Genomic DNA, 21,000 nt, shown 5'->3' with positions numbered 1-21,000 from the left:
TTGACACTCCAACCAGAACCTCGAGTAATGACTTCAATCAAGTTGAGGATTTCAACGTAGATCTTCAATCAAACAAATCTCATCTAACATGGACTAGACATAACTCATTAGAGACTTTCCCTGTACTGGCTTTTTTTTTTCACAGGGCCCCCACATGACTATCATCGACCCATTTCACCAGGAAGTAACCTAGAAGATGCTACGCCCCCATTCCCCATTATTGTGTATTAGGGTAGTATAAGTCTAGTTAAGAATAACCTTATTGTTTAGAGTTGTGATTGGAAGAAGGTGTTCAATTTAGAAACTTTTTCCACATGACTTTAAGACCTAGCTAGAATAGACATAGGATGTACCATAGCAGATTATTGTATCTTCTTGTATTTCACCCTTATGATTGTTAGTTTTGGATATTTAAGTTTTAATCCTCTTTTAGACTAAAAGGGGAATTGTAGGGAGACACCCTAGCCCCGCCCAATAGTCCTGGGACAGGTACCAGGTGTACCCGGGACTCGCCCATAAGGGCGAGGTGAAGGAAAGCTGGGGTGATGTAAGGGAGCTTCTTAAGGGGCTGCACGTGAGGAACTGGACCCTTTTGTTCTGGCCGCGCTTGCTGGGTTCAATAACCTAGCTCTGGCCTGTGTTTTGCCTTGGTGTCTTCTTGAATAAAGAGACTTTAATCATAACAAATGTTCATGAGGCATATTGGTCTGTAGTTCTCTTTCTTAGTGGTGTCTTTGTGTGGCTTGGGTATCAAAGTTATTGTATCTTGTAAAAAGCAATGTCCCTTCTTCTTCTCTTTTGTGGAACAATTTGAGGAGTATTGGTATTAGCCCTTCTTTGAATTTCTGGTAGAATTCTGCAGTGAATCCATCTGGCCCCGGGTTTTTTTGGTTAGGAGACTTTTGATGAGTGCTTCTATTTCCTTAGAGGTTATAGGTCTGTTTAAGTTGCTTATCTGTTCTTGATTCAATTTTGGTAAGTGATAACTGTCCAAAAATTGTCCATTTCCTTTAAATTTTCATATTTTTTGGAGTACAAGTTTTCAAAGTATGTCCTGAATATTCTCTGGATTTCTTCATTGTCCGTTGTTATGTCCCCTTTTCATTTCTGATTTTTTTTAATTTGCATGATCTCTCTCTCTCTCTCTGCCTTTTGGTTAATTTGGATAAGGGTTTGTCTGTTTTGTTGATTTTCTCAAAGAACCAACTCTTTGTTATATTGATTCTTTGAATTGCTTTCTTTGTTTCGACGTTATTGATTTCTGCCCTCTGTTTGATTATTTTGTGGCGTCTGCTCCTCTGGGGTGAATTTGCTTCCATTTTTTCTAGAGCTTTCAGCTGTGATGTCAGATCTCTGGTGTGGCTATTCTCTAGTTTCTTCATGTGAGCACTTAGAGCTATAAAGTTTCCTCTTAGTACTGCTTTCAAAGTGTCCCATAGGTATGGGTATGTTGTTTCAACATTTTCAATGAATTCTAGGAAGTCTTTAATTTCTTTTTTTATTTCTTCCTTGACCCAGCGATGTTGCAAATGCATGTTGTTCAATTTACATGAGTTGGTAGGTTTTTTGCACTTTGATTGGTTTTTGATTTCTATCTTTAAAGCATGGTGGTCTGATAAGACACAGGAGATTATTCCAATTTTTTTGGACCTGTTGAGGTTTGCTATGTTGCCGAGAATGTATTCGATTTTTGAGAAGGTTCCATGTGATCCTCCAAAGAAGGTATATTATTTTGTGTTTGGATAGAAAGTTCTATAAATGTCTGTTAATCCCAATTGGGTCATAACTTCTATTAGTTCCTTTGTTTCTTTGTTAAGTTTCTGTCTGGTGGTCCTGTCCAGTGGTGATAGTGGGGTGTTGAAGTCTCCCACTATAACTGTGTGAGGCCTTATTTGTGATTTGAGTTTTAATTATGTTTCTTTTATGATTGCTGATGCCTTTGTATTTGGGGCATAGATGTTTAGATTTGAGAGTTCTTCCTGATGGATTTTTCCTGTAAAGAATATGAAATGACCTTCTTCATCTCTTTACATTGATTTTAGTTTGAAGTTTATCTTGTTAGATTCAAGGATAGGTACCTCAGCTTGTTTCTTGGGTCCATTTGATTGTAGTATCTTATCCCAACCCTTTACTCTGAGGTAATGTCTGTCTTTGAATTGGAGGTATGTTTCTTGTGTGCAGCAGAAGTTTGGATTCTGTCTTTGTATCCAATCTGTTAGCCTGTGTCTTTTTATAGGTGAGTTAAAACCATTAATATTGAGGGAAATTAAGTTCCATTCAGTGTTTATCCTTGTTTGTTTTTGGTTTGTTGTTGGTACTGGTATTGTATGTGGATTTACCTTGCCTTTTATTTTGTGTTTTTGTAGAGTGGGATTATCTTTTTCCTATGTTTATGCGAGTGTAGTTAATTTCCTTAGATTGGAGTTTTCCTTCCAGTATTTTCTGTAGGGCTGGATTAGTGGTTACATATTGTTTAAATCTGTTTTTTTGGAATATATTTTTTCTCCGTTTATAATGATTTAAAGCTTTGCTGGGTATAGTAGTCTGGGCTGGCAGTTATGTTCTCTCAGAGTTGGTAGAATATCTATCCAGGTCCTTCTAGCTTTCAGAGTTTCCATGGAGAAGTCTGGTGTAATTCAGATAGGTTTGCCTTTATATGTTACTTCTGCTTTTTCCCTTGCTACTCTTAATTTTTTTTCTTTATTCCATAGTTTGGTGTTTTAATTATTATGTGACAAAGGGACTTTATTTTGTGGTCCACTCTATTTGGCATTGTGTAGGCCTCTTGTACTTTCATTGGCATGTCTTTCTTTAGGTTGGGAAAGTTTTCTTCTATGATTCTGTTCAATATGTTTTCTGCAACTTTGCGTTGGGTTTCTTCACCTCTTCTATAACTATTATCCCTAGGTTTGGTCTTTTCACAGTGTCCCAAATTTCCTGAATATATTGTGTTATGGATTTGTAAGACTTCAGATTTTCTTTGATTGACGAGTTTATTTCCTCTAGTTTGTCTTCAGTGTCTGAGATTCTGTCTTCCATCTCTTGTATTCTTGGTTATGCTTGCATCTGTGGTTCCTGGTTGTTTACTAAGCTTTTCCACTTCCTGAATTCCCTCAGTATGTGTTTTCTTTAGTGTCTCTAATTCAGTTTTCAGGTCCTGAACTGTTTCCTTCAGCTGTTTAATAGTATTTTCTTTGCTTTTTTGGCTTTCCTTGATTTCTTGCAACTTTTGGGTTGTATTTTCTTCCACTTCCCTGAAGGATTTCTGATTTCCTGTCTTTGATTTTCTATCATTTCCATGAAGTTGTTTTTAAGGTTGCTCATATCTGCTTCTTCTGTTTTGGGATGTTCATGTCTTGCTGGTTTAGAGTCCCTAGGCTCTGGTGGTGTCATATTGGTTTTCCTGTTGTTGGATGTGTTCTTATATTGTCATCTTTGCATCTCTTGTTCCAGTGGGTACAGTTTCTGAGACACTCACTCTCCAGGTGGGTGAGAGCAGCACTGGTGCAGAGATGTCAGCAGACTCTGGGTTACTTGGTCCTCAGGGGTCGAGTCGTCCTGTTGAAGATCACTGGGCAGGATTTTCCAGGGTGGGCAGATGGAAGTTGGGCCCAAGTTAGGGGCCAAATTAGCTCACCTCTGCACTCTCCAAACTCTAGGTGCCCGAATGGACCAGTGATCTCAGCAGAGACAGGATCCCAGGGTTTCAGGGACCAATTCTGACTGCCTGCAGATCCGGAGGCAGGATTTGCCAGGGCAGGCAGGCAGAAGTCGCGCCCAAGATAGGGGCCAAATCAGCTCACCTCTGGACTCTCTGCACTCTGTGGGGGTCGGAATACCCCAGCGAACTCAGCAGAGTCAGGATCCCAGGACCCTCAGGGACAGATTCAGTCTGCCTGCTGATCCCGGGGCTGGATTTGCCAGCGTGCTTGTTTTTTTTATTGATGTTCTTTAGAAATTAAACACAGAGAAAATATTTCTCTAGATACTTTTTTTACATTCTGGCTGGCACTCACAGGAATACTGAGAGAGTTTGATAAAATTTCTGCAATCAATGATAAAACATTCTCATGTGTAACCCTTCTGAACCAGAGGATACATCATCCCATTTCACTGAGTAGAACGGGTGAAATAAACTGAAATGATTTGCACATATAGCTAAAAGTAAAAGGTCACCATGGTCTCTATGCAGAATCTCTGCCATGGGTACTTCCCTCTGTCATAAGATAATAAATTGAGAAAAAATGTCATAGAGGAACAAAAAGACCAAGGGCAGAATAAGCTTGTTTAGCTAGACTGTTAGCTGTATTTATCCATGTTGTGTGTTCCAATGATGGGACAGATACAGGTCTACCTCTGTACTAGAAGTTACTTCACTTCATTCTAGGCTCATGATGATGGGGACAATGTTGGTATGAAGTATGAAGAAGAATATGCCAGAAGCTTTCAGAGTAACTGCAATATTCCTAGTATTTGGACATGAGAGAAGTATTTTTTAATTGCCACAGGCATTGAAAATTATCCCATTATTAAATTCCCATACAATTAAATAGCAACTTCTCCCATTTCTGTGTTCCAGGTCTCCTTTTATCACAATAGCCAGCTATAGCCGGATATAGCTATGCAAACTAGGACACAGAGTACATAAAATTAAATCTTAGCTTGTGATTCACATGTGTATCATGTAAGTCTGACAAATCACAGTAATGTTATGGGAACCGAGTGGTTGTTAATACTTGAGAATATTTGTATGGTTCCATTAAGAAATCCAAATGCAAAGTAAAAAATGAATAAATAAAAGGAAGTTCTATAGAAATAGTACCGAGCTGGTCATTTATTAGTTATTGACATTATTATCATTACTTGCATACTTTAAACTTCAAATTCTTTTGGGGAAGGTAATTAGGATGAGGCTGTCACAAATGTCTTTTTCTGTTATTTCTATAAGACCTTGAACCAAAATCATTCTTACAAGTTTTTTCCTCATCTTAGTAGAGTAATCACTAAAATGCTAATTTTTGAAAGGTACAATGTTGTTGTTTTATTTGACCTAGCAGAGAGAAGGTTTTGAGTCTATATCTGAGACAGAGAATTACATTGTGTCATGAATCTTGTCTGATGGAAAAGTATTTGGTAATGACAGAAACACCCTCTGATTAGACCAACATGTATTAATTCAGGGAACAACTGAATTTCACTTCTTCAGGAAGTGCTCAGAATGGAATGAGAGTGGGATTTATAAGACTTTGTTTTTTTAGGTTTCAACTGTTACAATGAAACTCTGCAACAATTTGAAAATACAGGATCAAATACTGAGCCTTTTGATTGCAATTTGTATATGTTTTGAAGGGTTGAGGTAGGAAGGAAGCAGATAACAAGGAAAAGGAAAGATGATATTTTCTTTCATTTCATTTCATTTCATTTCTTTCTTTCTTTCCTTTCTTCCTTTTGCTTTTATTTTTAAAAAACTAATGAATTCTATGAGAATTCTGAGCATGTTTTGATCATATTTGGGCAACACTTTTCAGATTCACCTCCCTTCACTACTTATTCAACTTTTTTGAGGGGGGGTTGTGTAGTTTTGGAGCCTATCTTGGCACTCGCTCTGGAGACAAGGATGGCTTCAAAATCACAGATATCTGCTTGCCTCTGCCGCCTGAGTGCTGGGATTAAAGGTGTGTGCCACCAATGCCCGGCCAACTTTTGTCCAATAAAAATATACCCATAATCAAGACTAATACGTGTTGCTCAAATATTCTTGGATGTGTAACCTTCCACTGGAGTAAGGTTGGCTTATCCGGGGCTACCCAGGAAGTTGGAGAAGAAGTCACATACTTAGTTGAGGAACTATTGGCATTTGATAGCTTTTAAGGGAAGGAGAGTCTGTTTTCTCTAAGAAGGAGGATATCTTAATTTCAGATGGTATCATAGAGACTGAAGCAATTTCTCTGGAGAAAGCTGTTTAACATTTCATTCCACTCAGAAAGTTATTCTGACTGTTAACCCAATTACCAATACTTTGGAAGTTGAGGCAAGAGAATGAGAACTTGTATCAAAACAAACAAATCACAATGGAAGGGATAGAAAGAGAGAAGGAAGAAGAGGAGAAGGCAAAGATCAAAGGGTCTCTGTGTGGCAAGAGACAGGTCAGTGATAGCACCATGCCCTGTATTTTTTTTGCCAGTAACATGAGAAAGGGGGATTCTAGGCATAGCCCATGGTGATGGTTGTACAACAGTGTGAATACACTTAATATCACTGTATTATATATATAATATGGTGAGTAGTGATATAGAAAATTACTAAACTCTCTTCTCAATGTTTGGGCAGCCAATTTTACTGAGTAGAGAGTATTTCTGAGTGGTATCCCAAAATGTACAGAAAATAGAAAGGAACTTTCAGTGCTGTGAGAAAACTCAGTGTCACATACGCTGGGCACAAGATCTACCCTTGAAGCACCCCAAATCCTAGTCCTTGTGTAAAGCCTTAAACTTATATTTCTGTCATTTAGATCTCAGCTGATCAACAAGCAGCAAATTAAGTCTTCTGAAAATCTCTCTCTCTCTCTCTCTCTCTCTCTCTCTCTCTCTCTCTCTCTGTGTGTGTGACTCAGAACTGTTTATGTTTATAAGCTACCTGCATATATATATATATATATATATATATATATATATATATATATATATCAGTTGATATATCAAACTAAGGATATTTAAAAGTTTTTGCCTGTGTTTCAAAAAAAAATAACTACCCACCAGGCATAGTGGCACATAACTTGGGAGGCAGAGGCAAGCACATCTCTGAGTTCAAGGCCAGCCTGTTTTATAGAGTGAGTTCCAGGAGAGCCAGGGCTACACAGAGAAACCCTGTCTTGGAAAATCAAAACAAACAAACAAACATAACCCCTACTTACAAGTGGGAAATTCAAATGAGTAAAAAGCATCGCTAAGCATACTGCATATGTAAGAAAATGATACTACCATGGAGCGAGAAAGGATGCATTTAGCTAATTAAAAGGGATAAGCAACATCCCTTTAGTTCTTTGAGTTTCTGAAAACGGTTGAAAATGACAATACAACTTCTTGAGACAAAACAAACTTTATCTATAAATCAAGAGACAAAGTAACACAAAAGCAGACCTTTTGTCTTCTACAGGACACTTTGGCTGAAACCAATCTTGTCTCTTAGCAACAGCATGTGCTTAATATTCTAGGAAATACACATTCTGAAACATTTTTTGGGTTTAGAAACTGGAGTAAATAGCCATAGACAGAATAGAAAATCCAGCACTTAGAAAAATGCTTACCCTGCTACTAGTAAGCTTCTGAAGTATTAAATAAAGCTTTTTCACATCACTCTCTAAAAATAAATGTTTATTGCATATTTTTGACTCCAGTTCTATTTAAAGAGGATGTGAAATGTAGGGTGAAAATGAGAATGCATAAATATCTCAATTCCAATTTCCAAGCAGGTTCTGAAAATGCTTGTTCTGGCTCTGGCTGGGTTTTCCTGTCCATATCTTTCACCATACACTACAAAAATTAATGAAAGTTTTCCATAAACTCAATGGAGCTCATTCATAAAACAAATGTAATGATGGATCATCTTATTTAAGAATGTGAGAAATTAATCACTCCAATGACTACTCAGGATATAATGCTTCCCTTACCATCTAAAGAAAGGAAACAACCAGTGAAGTATATTAAACACATTGAGCTATTTTGCTGATGCTACTTAAAGTCTACCTATGGGTTAAAAATATCAGGATTAATTTGTATGTGTTTCATAGATCATATGCTCTCCCCAATAAAGACATATCAAATTTACAACCTTTAACCAGTCATTGTGACTAATGCTTATAATTCCAGCAGTCAGAAGTCCTAGGCATAAAAATTACTGTGAATTTGGGACTAGAATTGACAACCCAGCAAGATCTTTTCTCAAAACAAATATGAATAAGGAGAATGTAAAACAGAAGCAGAAGCCAAAAGGGATAGAGAACGAGAAGGAAGAAGAAGATATCAACCATTGTATACTGGCCAAACAATCTAAAGTCATAAGAGGAGGGAGCCTTTACTGAGAAAATAGAAATTGTCTCCATAAGATTGGGCTATAGCCAAACATGTAGGACATTTTCTTAACCAGTGATCAATGGGGGAGGGCCCAGGGTGCCGTCCATGGGCTGGTAGCCCTGGGTTCTATAAGAAATCAGGCAGAGCACCACATGGGGTGCAAGCCAATGAGCAACACCCTTCCATGACCTCTCCATCAGTTCCTGACTCCAGGTTCATATGCCATGTGAGTCCCTGCCCTCACTGCTTTTGACGATAAACTGTAATATCAGACTTTGAGCAAAATAAACCATTTCCTCCTCAAATTGCTTTCTGGTCACCACTTTTAATACAATATTGGAGGTATGGTCTTGTTGGAATAGATGTGGCCTTATAGGAGGAAGTCAGTCACTGGTGAGTGTGGGCTTTGAGATTTTAGAAGCTAAAGCCAGGCCTAGTGGCTTACTATCATATCACTTCCTGCTACCTGTGGATCCAGAAGTAGAACTCTCAGCTACCTCTCCAGCACCCACCATGTCTACATGCATGCCACAATGCTTTCTGCCATGATGATAACAGACTAAACTTCTGAAACTGCAAGCCATCCCCCATTAAATGCTTTCCTTCATAATAGTTGCTATGGTCATGATATCTCTTCACAGCAATACAATCCCTAAGACATTAACCCAATATTCGATCATGTTGGACAAACCCTTATTTTCCGCTAGAAGTAGAAAGAACAAGGAAAGCTGAGAGATTATTGAATAAACAGTTTTATTTTTCAATATAACATTGATTAACAATATTATTAAGATTATTGGATAAATATCACACTACTTTTTATTACTTTAAGAGTCTCCATTTATAGTTTATTCATCACACTGAGAACATCCAGTATACTTAGTATTGTAATAAGAAGTTACATTGCTATAGTAGACTTCTGGTCTAACTAACTGAGAGAAAGCACACCAGCCTTAAACATAGGGACATAGGAACAAACATGAGTTGATGCTTACAAAAGAAGCATCAAAAGAACTAGAACAAGTACAAACTGTAAATCATCTTCCTGGAGTCCCCTGACAATACAGAAAAATAGAAAGACCTTGATCTGCATTCCTTCTTAGTGACCCTTATTTACTTGGCAGATAACTTGTCCTCTGAAGTTCAGGCCCTTTCCATTATATGAAGCTACAATTCCTATGTAAAAGTCTTCAATAGTAAGAGTTAAGTGAAGTAACAGAAATGCAATCTTTGATATCAGGTCCTGAACACAGTTGGGAAACAGGAATAATGCTTACTTTGAAGAATCAAGTAACTTGGCAGAGGTTGATCTATTATTTTATTTTTTAGAGTGTTTTGTTAACATAAAGTCTCATATATTCTGAAGCTTGTCTTGGAATGCCTGATCAACCTGCTTCTACCTTCCAATTAATGGAATTACAGGCATGTACCACCCTTCATGGCTTTATGTGAAGGATTCAAATATGCTATTTGTTGTCCAAAATGTGAGTGATGCATGAGTTAATGACCAAATTGCCACAGACTACACATTTAATAATTATGAACCAATGCAGCTATTGCATTGATGTGCATGGCTATGAGACAGCAATGATTCAGAGATTGATAACTACTTTGTTGTTGTTTGAGACAAGGTATTATTATATTCACCTAGACTGGACTCGGACTTACCATACTTCTTTCTTAGTCTCACAAGTGTGTCCACATATTAAGCTAATAAACACATATTGAAAGCAACTGCAGAGTATCAATTTTAAGTTCACAAGATGTCTTTATCTTGTAGTTGATAGGTAACAGCTCAATGACATTTATGTTTTAGTAAAAGAAAATAATGTTAGAGAAGTACTCAACAACATCTAAAGGCAAACACAGTACCACTTTTTAAAATAATACTCTTTCGTTAACTTAGACACCTGATATATCATGAGCATTTCCTTAAGATTTATCATGAGCTCATCCTCTGTTAAAGGTTAAAGTAGGGTTCTCTGAAAGTATAAAATTCTTACACAAGCATTTCTAAAACTTATGGTTACCTGTGAAGTCCAGAAAATTTCATGTGTATTGGAAACCTCAGTACTTAGCTAAATATATTAAGTTCCAAAGGTCCTGTCAGGAAGTTTGGGCAGTATACCAGAATCTTACAATTTGCAAGCAACATCCAGATTCTTAAATGCCAGTTTTTCATTATAATCTTACTTTGTCTCATGTAAGAATTATGTGGTGCAACCAGGTGTTGGTGCCATGTGCCTTTAATCCCAACACTTGGGAGGCAGAGGGCAGAAGATCTCTGTGAGTTTGAGGCCAGCCTGTTATATGGAACAAATACCAGGACAGGCTCCAAAGATACCCAGAGGAAACCTGCCCCAAAAAACAAAAAAAAAAAAAGAAGAATGGGGTGCAACTAACAATCTAAGCAATAGGAGCGAGGCTACCTTAAATGTCCTTCCCTAATAATGAGATTGAAGACTACTATATATGCCATCCTAGAGCCTTCATCAAGTACCTGCTGGAAGCAGAAGTCACTCACAGCTAAACATTGAGTGGAACTCCTGGAATCCAGTTGCGGAGAGGGAGGAGTGATGATCAAAGAGGTAAAGACCAGGCTGAGGAAACCCACAGAAACACCTGACCTGAACAAGGGGGAGCTCATGGACCCCAGACTAATAGGTGGGATACCAGAATAGAACTGACCCGGACTCCCTAAATGTGCGTGTCATTTCGGAGACCTGGGAAATCTCTGGGGCCTCTGGAAGTGGATCAGTATTTATCCCTAGCATCGGATTGGATTTTGGAAGCCCATTCCACATAGATGAGTAGTCTCTCAGCCTAGACACATGGGGGAGGGCCCAAATGATATGACATACTTTGAGCACAAAGGATTTGGTTTCCCTCTTCACATTAAATGTGAAAATGTAAAATGTTTCTGTAAACGGGAGATGCTATTATATTTATTGTTCTTGTTACTCATTTGGCTAGGAAAATGCCATGCTTTGTAGAAATGAGAAAATAGGAAAGTGATTTGACTATGTCCTAAAGAAGCCAACTTTTCAAACTATTCTGTATAATTATTTTACGATGTTGCAGATCGAATCAAAGGTCTCATGCTTACTATGCAAATGCTCTGCCCCTGAGATATACCCTCAGCTGTCACTACTTTGTAAAACCTCTTAATAATTTTTTGATCTTCTCTTTACCTCTGAGCTATTATTTCTCTTTTGTTATGTAAATTAAAACAATCTTATTTTACATACCAATACAAGTCCCCTCTCTCTTCTGTCCTGCCATGCCCCACCAATCCCCAATCTCACCCCCAAGCTCTGATCTCTTTCTAAAGGCTATTTGTTTATATTCTCACTTGTTACTGTCACACACTCCTAGGCATCCCAAACCATGTGTTTACCAAATTTGCTAAAATTCCTGACCTCTTGGTTGTGCATAGATCACAAGTGTCCTTAATTCGTAGGAAACTCCCAATGGTTTAGCCTCCAGACCCAACATGATTGTATACAGTCAGGGGAAGATGTGTCCTTTGCAAAGAGGTGTGGTGGCTCTTATGGAAATCCTGTCAGTTGGTATGAGCAAATGACCCCATAATTTCAGGAAGTGGCCTACAATAATAGATTATAAAGTAATTTCTCAAGCATTTTTATCTAGGTTCCAGTCACTATATGCTTGGCTTCAGTGAGAAAAAATAACAGTGGAAAAGGTTGGTGTTTCTTAGATGGATCTGAGGAGCTGAGTTTAAACAATCTGTTCTTTAACACTGGGAAATGCACTGTGAGATTTACTTTCCAAGATAAAAGCCAGGTGCAAAGTAAATGAACAAAGTAGTCAAACACATGCTAGTTGAGAATGTAGAAGAACCAATTCAAAACCTAGAATAGCCTCATATTGTATTCTTTGATGCCTTTAGAACTAGCTCCTTGGTGACTCGGGAGTTGCTAGGAGCTATGGAAGAATGTGCAGGTGAGTGCATGCATTCTTGTGTTTTTCTATCTGTCTGTCTGTCCAAGCAACTTTATCTCCTGTGTCATGCAAATGCATTAGGAAGGGGAGAAGGGTACAGCCTGAGAGGGCTATAGTAGGTAACATAATTACTTTTCTATTGCTATAACAAAACACCCTGGCCAAGACAGCTCATAAAAAAAAAAAAACATTTAGTTGCTCTTAACATTTTAGAGGGTTAGAATCCATATGGTGGATCAATATCTGGTGGCAAGAAGAGGTGAGAGCTCACATCTTGATTGAAAGTAGGAGGCAGAGAGAGAGAGAACACACTAGGAATGGCACATGTATTTAGAGACCTCAAGGTCCATTCCTATTAATACACCTTCTTCAACAAGGTCTTACATCCTAAACCTTCTCAAACAATTTCACCAACTGTGGACCGAGTATTCAAACATATGAACCTATTGAGACTATACCTACATTGTAATTAAGGATTAATAGGCCATCCTGGTAGGATTTTAGAAAAAAACTGTTTAAAACTCTGTGGATTTAACGAAAAAAAGTGCAAGATCTTTACAATAAGAACTTTGAGACTTCAAAGAAAGAAATTAAAGAATATACCAGAAAATGGAAAGATCTCCCATGCTCTTGGATAGGTAGAATTAACATAGTAAAAATGGCAATCCTGCCAAAAGCAATCTACAGATTCAATCAATCCCCATCAAAATTCCAACACAGTTTTTCACAGACATTGAAAGAACAATACTCAACTTTATATGGAAAAATAAAAAGCCCAGGATAGACAAAACAACTCTTTACAATAAAGGATCTTCTGGAGGCATCACCATCCCTGACTTCAAGCTCTACTATAGCGCCATAGTTCTGAAAACAGCTTGGTATTGGCACAAAAATAGACTGATAGACAAATGGAATCAAATTGAAAGCCCTGATATTGACCCACGCACCTATGGATACCTTATTTTTGACAAAGGTGCTAAATCTATCAAATGGAAAAAAGATAGCATCTTCAACAAAAGGTTCTGGTACAATTGGATTCAGACATGCAGAAATTACAGATAGATCCATACCTGTCAAAATGCACAAAACTTAAGTGCAAATGGATCAAAGATCTCAGCATAAATCCAGCCACACTGAATCTTCTAAAAGAGAAAGTGGGAATTACCCTTGAACAAATTGGCACAGGAGACCACTTCCTGAACATTACGCCAGTAATGTTCAGACACTGAGGTTTGCAATTAATAAATGGGACCTCCTGAAACTGAGAAGCTTCTTCAAGGCAAAGGAAACAGTAGGACAAAACGACCACCCACAGAATGGGAAAAGATCTTCACCAATCCCACATCTGACAGAGGATTGATTTCCAAAATATATAAGGAGCTCAAGAAGGTAGCCACCAATACATCAAACAATGAAATCAAAAAGTGCAGTGCAGAACTAAATAGGGAATTCTCAACAGAGGACTCTGAAATGGCTGAAAGACACTTAAGAAAGTGCTCAAAATCATTTGACATCAGAGAAATGCAACTCAAAACAACTCTGAGATACCACTTCACGCCTGTCAGAATGGCTAAAATAAAAAATACCAATGACAATCTATGCTGGAGAGGATGTGGAGAGAAAGGAACACTCTTCCATTGCTGGTGTGAGTGCAAACTTGTAAGAACACTCTGGAAATCAGTATGGTGATTCCTCAGAAAAATGGGAATCAGTCTAACTCAAGATCCAGCCATTCCTTTCTTGGGTATATACCCAAATAGGGCATGTATATACAACAAGGACATATGTTCAACCATGTTCATAGCAGCATTGTTTGTAATAGCCAGAACCTGGAAGCAACTTAGATGCCCCTCAACTGAAGAATGAATTGCGAAAATGTGGTACATCTATACAATGGAGTACTAATCAGCAGAAAAAAAAAGCAATGGAATCTTGAAATTCGCAGGCAAATGGATGGAACTAGAGGAAACCATCCTGAGGGAGGTAACCCAGTCACAAAAAGACAAGCATGGTATGTACTCACTGATATATGAATTTTAGACATAGTGCAAAGGATTACCAGTGTATAATGCTCTTCACCAAAGAAACTAGGAAACATGAAGGACTCTAAGGGATAAATGGTCCCCTGGAATGGAAGTGGCATGAGCTCCTGAACTAATTGGGGTCATGAGGGTGGGGGGGGAGGAGCTGCTACAATAAGAGCAAGAGAAGAGGAGAAGAGGAGCGGAAATGGAGGGGCAGAAACATTGAGTTGGGGAAGAATAGAGGAAGGAGATCAGGATGAGAGATACCATATCAGAGGGAGCCACTAAAGGTCCAAGAAGGGATCTGGAACCAGGGAGATTACCAGAGACCTACAAGGATGACATGATCTGACAATACAGGCAATGGTGGAGAGGATAACCCAAAAGCCCTTCCCCTAAAATGAGATTGATGACTTCTCTTTATGCCATCCTAGAGCCCTCACCCAGTGGCTGAAGGAAACAGAGACAGACATCCACAGATATACACTGAGCAGAAATCGAGCATTTAGTTGAAGAGAGGGAGGAATGAAGAACGAAGGGGTCTGTACCAGGTTGGAGAAACCCACAGGAACAGTTGACCTGAACAAGGGAAAGCATATCGACCCCAGACACTATCTGGAAGGCCAGTACAAGTCTGATCCATACCCCTGAACATGGATGTCAATAAGGAGGCCTTTGCACTCCAGGGAGCCTCTGGTGGTGGATTAGTATTTTTCCCTGGTGCAAGAAGGGACTTTGAGAGCCCATCCCACATGAAGGGTTACACTCTGGCCCTGAACACATGGGGAAGGGCCCAGGACCAGCATAGGAAGACTTGATGGACTTAGCAGAGTCCCCATTGAGGGCCCTACCATGCCAGGGGAGTGGTGGGAGGATGGGGTGAGGGTGGGCTGGGGTTGGGGGAGGAGGGTTGCGTGTGAGGGGAGGGAGAGGGAGAAGGGACTTGAAATAAGCATGTTCCCTAACTAGAACAAAAAAAAAAGAAAAAAAAAACTATGGAATTTGGATGCCCAGCTCAAGAGGATTTAGAGGAAAAGAAAAATGTGAAGCAGGCTAGAAAATATTCTTGTGATATTTTGGTAAAGAATGTAACATGTTTCTGTGTTTATCCTAAGAATTTGCTCGCGGCTAAATTAAAACACCATGAATTAATTACTCTGGCAGATGTGATTTCAAAGTAGCATATTGACTCTGCTGTTTAATTATTAGTAATCACTCTAAGGCAAGTCAACCAAGAAATAGAATAAGTGGGGTAATAAAATACAGTTTGAAGAGAAAAAGAGGACCAGGAAATTTTTTTCCAACTTTTTTATTTGAATTAGAAACAAGATTGTTTTACATGACATCCCCAGTTCCCTTCTCCCACCCGTCCTCCCATACCCCCGCTCCAACTAAAACCCTACCTATCACTTATCCTTTCTGCTCCCCCTGGATGGTGAGGCCTTCCATAGGGTGTCATCAGAGCCTTTCATATCCTTTGGGATAGGGCCTAGAACCACCCCCATGTGTCTTGGCTCATGGAATATTCCTCTATATGGAATGGGCTCCCAAAGTCCACATCTATGCTAGGGATAAATACTAGGCTTCTACAGGAGGTTCCATAGATTTCTGAGGTTTCCTCACAGAAACCCATTTTCCTGGGGTCTGTTCTTACACCAGGGAAAAATACTAATCCACTACCATGGGCCCCCTAGAGTGCAGAGGCCTCCTCATTGACACCCATGTTTAGGGGTTTTATCCAGTCTAGTGCTGGCCTCACAGACAGCAGTCTGGGGTCCATGTGCTCCCCCTTGTTCAGGCCAGCTCATTCTGTGGGTTTCACCAGCTTGGTACCAACCCCTTTGATCTTCATTCTTCCCTCTCTGAAACTAGGTTTCAGAGTTCAGTCCAGTGTATATCTGTGGATGTTTGCCTCTGCTTCCATCAGCCAATGGATGAGGACTCTAGGGATGGCATAAAAACTAGTCATCAGTCTCATCATAGGGGAAGGGAATTTAGGTTATCCTCTCCACCATTGCCTAGATTGTCAGTTGATGTCGCCCTTGTAGATCTCTGGAAATCTCATTAGTGCTTGATCTCTCCTCGGACCTACAATGCCTCCCTCTGATATGGAATTTCTCATCCTGCTCTCCTCTATATAGTGGGAAATTACCAATATGGAGTCAGATAGAAATACAAGGGTATTTAATAGGGAAAAACCTTACTTACAGAGTGACTTAGACAGTCGGCGTGGCACCTGTCTCTATAGCAAGCCGGAAAGTAAAACATAAAGAGAAAAGCAGTCCCCTGAAAGTCTCACTCTACGTCACCCTGACCACGCCCTCGCAAGCGTGGTCAGGCACACCTGTAGCCAGCCCCTAAGTAGGCAAGGCTACAGCTTCACCTACAATTCCCCTTTCAGTCTAAAAGAGGATTAAAGCTTAACAGTGTAAATTATCCAAAATTAACAATCATAAAAGTAAAATATAAGAAGATACAATAATCTGCTTAAGTCACATCCTAACTATCTATTTTAACTAAACCCTAAAGTCATCTGAGAGAGGTGTCCAAGCCTGAACACCTCCTTCTAATCCCAACCATAAATAATAGGAAGCTATCCCTAACTAGGTATATACACTATCCTAAGTGACAACAATGGGGGAAGGGGGCATAGTATCCTCCAAGTTACTTCCTGCTGAAATTGGATGACGATAGCCTTGTGGGGTCCTGTAGGAAGAAATTGTTAGTATAGTGAAAGCCTTGAATAGATTATATCCAGTCCATGTTAGCTGGAATTCACTTGATTGAAGATCTCACTTGAAATCCTCAACTTTATTGAAGTCAGTACCCGAACCTCTGGCCAGAGAGTCAGTTGAAATGGAGCAAGTTGGATCCAGTGCAGTCGAGGAGGTGTGGCCCATTTTCTTTCCAGGGTTTCCAGGGATTGCTGACAGGCAGGTCTTCATTGGCTGTGTGGGACTCAAACATAAACAGTTAGTAGAGAAATTTTTGCTTGTGTATGTACACATGCTGGGGAATGCAACCATGAGAGCATAACAATTATGAGAGGGTGTACACCTTGAGAGAAAGATCCAAGAAAAGACAAGGACAGTCCCCAAATTCTTCTTTCATTCTGTATTACATCAATTGGCTTCTTGATACAATACAGAAACACTAAAGTTTAACGTGTTGGATTTTAGAGGAGAAAAGCCAAATCCACCTCTAAACCCAGCATTGGTTTAATTGAATAGGGACTAGGAAATGAAGAGAAATAGTTCTCTGGTAGACAGGTGTAAAGTTTATCATATGGCACATACCTTTTGTTTGACGGTTATAGCTAACTTTTCTTCTTAAGTATCTACCCATTCCGTGGAGGACCAGGAAATTTAATGTTGGGGCCAAGACCTTTGCTGAAAGAGATGAGATCAAGGCAAGGCCTGATCTGCATTGGGATAAAGGGAGAGATGAACTCAGAACAAGACGCCATCAAGCTAAGATTCCAACTTGTGAAAAGAAAAGGCCTAAGGAATTCTCTGCTCCTAAAAATTAACACTAAATCAAAGATCCTACAAATTTGATTCAAAATTCTGGGCCCACCCCAAGTTGGTAGTTAAACTTGGCAGTGTTGTCCACATGGTTCTGGCTTTTAGAATCAAGAAGGATACATAGAGTAAAAGGTTGAGGAATCTTCTTCCACGGTTAAGGAGAGCTTCTGAGGCCAAGAGTGGGGCAGGAGTGCCCCTCCAAGGAGGACCTGAGAATCCTTGTAAAGCTGTTGAAGTGAAACTTGGATTTGTTGGAACCTGCAAGACATTGCAAGTGCAAGAGACACAAGATATCTGCAAAAGAGAGCTGCACATGTGGATTATAACCAGCTTGAGAAAGAAAGCTGTATCTTTGCAGGTGGCAAGGCTGGCAAGATGGAGCTATGTAAGCTCTTTGACATCAGACATGGAACCAAATGATTTGCAGTTTGCCTTGCTGGGGTTAAACCTTTCTTTTGTTCAGGATTTCTTAAATGTGCCCTGATTCATCCCTTTTTGAAAAATAAAATATATTCTATGTCATGGTAATTTGGAATTATGTAATTTGCTCTTTTATTTTACAGATGGTGGCAATTAAAAGATTACCATTAGTTGCAGAATTTGCATTGGAGAATGGCCCTATAGGCTCATGTGTTTGAAAACTAGGTCCTCAGTTGATGGAACTGTTTGGGAAGGATTAAGAGGTATGGCTTTGTTGGAGAACATGTGTCACTAGCAATGGGTTTTGAAATTTCAAGACTTGTGCCATTCTCAGTTTGCTTTCTCCCCTTCTATTTCACTCTGCCTCCTGCTTGCAGTTTCAGATATAAGCCTTCAGCTATTCCTGCCACCATTTCTTTGTTCCACTATCAAAGCTGTAACTCTCTGAATCCATAAGCCCAATTAAATGCTTTCTTTCATAACTGACTTGGTCGGGATGTTTTTGTCACAACAGCATAAAAGTAACTAGGAGAGGACAAAGACCCGAGACTTTGAAAACTGTTATAACAAAGTAAAGAAACACTTCAAGGTTTATGTATATTTAGGGATTTTCTAAATAGGATTTCAGTTATTAAAGAAATAATGCCAACTCTCACAAATAGAATCCTCATGAAATTTTTAAAAAAGCTTCTTGCTGGGACTGCACAGATTCAAGCCAGATAGTGTAGTTCTGAGAGGGGGAAGTGGACAGGAGCCTTCTCCCTAAAAGCCTACTTTAATCAACCACATGCAAAGGAAAACTTAGTTTGTTCCAATGGCATCTCACTGGGTTTATAATTGAGGGTGGGCCTCATGTCTGGCAATGGTATTTGTTGATAGTTTTTGTCTCATGTGATGCTTGTTTGGGCATTTATCTTACTGGTTTTTGATTGTATATTAAAGTTCCTGATTTATATATTTTTGTGTCTATATGTTTCTTATACTTCTTCTTTTCTGTCCTAAATTCTGATTTATTTATTTTATTTATCTGTTTGTTTTCTAAAGAGAGAGAGAAAGTGTGGATGGGGTAGTGGGGAAATCCAGGAGGAAATAAAGGAGGAGAAACCATGATCAAAATATATTGAACATGAAAACGGAATTTTCAGTGAACAAAAAGCTTCTGCCTATCTAACAGAGAGTTAATATTTAGACTTTATAAAAAAATACAAAAACCTAAACAATAACAAAGAATTCAATCAATAAACTGACTAATGATATGAACAGATACATTTTCAAAAGACAAATAGACAATAACATGTAGAGATGAAAACTACTGAAAACTAAATTGGGATTCTATCTCTCTATAACAAGAATAGCCATCATTAAAAAACAAATAATAACAAATTACAGGAAATATGGGCAAAAGAAACACTTATGCACCACTCTGTTAAGAATGTAAACTACTCCAGTTACTATGGAAATCAGTATGGAAGTCTCGGGAAAAAACTAATATTAGATCTACCATAAGGCCTACATCTATTATTCATGGGTATTTAACCAAAGGACTTATTATCAATATATCACAAAAATACTTACAGACACAAATATTACAGCATTATTAATAATAGCCAAATTATGTAACCAACATAGGTATCACAGGAATTGATAAAGAAAATATGGTATATATAAATAATAGGATTTTTCAGCTATAGAGGATAATGATGGATTATGGTGGAAATTTTATATACCTGAAGACAATTATATTAAGCAAATTATTATGTTTTATCTTATTTGTAGTTCCTAAGTTTTATACAGATACTTAAAATTATGAAAGTAGAAGCAAAATTAAGGGAACAAAGAAGACTAAGGAGAGGGGGAAGAAAGGATGGTAGAAGACTATGAGAAGGAATATGCTCAACATATAACACATGCCTAGATGACAATAAATTTATGTAACATATGTCACACCATGTAAAGTGAAAATACACAATGAAAGAATTTAAAAGTAAACTTTAAAAGGAGAAATAATAATCACAAATAAACCAAATATTTTTCAAATAAAGTGTTCACACATTGGTCATACAAATAAAAAGTCAGGCTTACCTTAATATACTGAACTAGATGTTCATTGACATTCACTTTGTCTCTATGTCTAGCTCATTAGAAAAGCATTATATTGTGCTCTGGGTTGGTCCCACATAGGCTCCGCCAACATCTAACCATGAAACATGCTCATTCTGTAGAAAAAGAAATTTGAAGATATTACTTAAACTTTGCAATCAAGAAATCTTTTCATCATGAAAAACCCTGTTTATTTTGCTAACATAATTGTGTCATGTATGTCCTTTATAAATGTCCACCTGAAACTCAAACCCTTTTTCTCATCCAATCAAAAGATGGGGAACACTGTCTGATAATTCAGTAGGCATGTTCATTTGCAGAGCTATTGGTTAAGCTGATTCAGCAATACAACATATAAAAAAGCACTATATATAGTCCATCCTGCTGATCTAGATTCTTTGTAAATCACTTAGCATAGTATGTGTATTTTGTTCTTGGGTTATTGCTGTAGGAGTCACCCAGGGATTTATAAAACCTTATTTCTGCTGGATGAAATCTTAAATCAGCCCACATTTGTGTGCTTCTGCTGATATTCTAACTCATTTCCATGTAAAAATGAATCATTGCAAAAAATATTTAAAAGTATAAAAATACTCATATAACTAATTGTTTATAAATATGCAAACTCTCTTTTAATGTAAAACTGTTTTATTTTTCCTCTTATATGCAGCTCTCCACTTTTTCCAGCTTTTTTATTAATATATTTGTTTAATCAACAAATTGAATGTTGGTAACCTACAACTCCTTTATGTGTTTTAGTAAGCTATTTCAGAAGTACTTCTTTTTTAAATTTTTCCTCTTTTCAAATTTAAATTAGAAACAAGCTTGTTTTACATGTCAATCCCAATTCCCTCCTCCCCTGCCCCACTCCACCCTCTATCCCAACCCCTTTCTGCT

General features: G+C 38.3%; 1 pseudogene; it reads right to left on the bottom strand.

Moving 5' to 3' along the window:
- LOC100768311 overlaps positions 1-21,000 on the bottom strand; it is a 64,279-nt pseudogene that overhangs the window by 24,121 nt on the left and 19,158 nt on the right.

The sequence above is a fragment of the Cricetulus griseus genome, unplaced genomic scaffold, assembly GCF_003668045.3.
Source record: "Cricetulus griseus strain 17A/GY unplaced genomic scaffold, alternate assembly CriGri-PICRH-1.0 unplaced_scaffold_5, whole genome shotgun sequence".
In the NCBI taxonomy this organism is placed as follows: domain Eukaryota; kingdom Metazoa; phylum Chordata; class Mammalia; order Rodentia; family Cricetidae; genus Cricetulus; species Cricetulus griseus.
The sequence above is the reverse complement of the archived record's forward strand: the minus strand, read 5'-3'. Positions and strand labels throughout refer to the sequence as shown.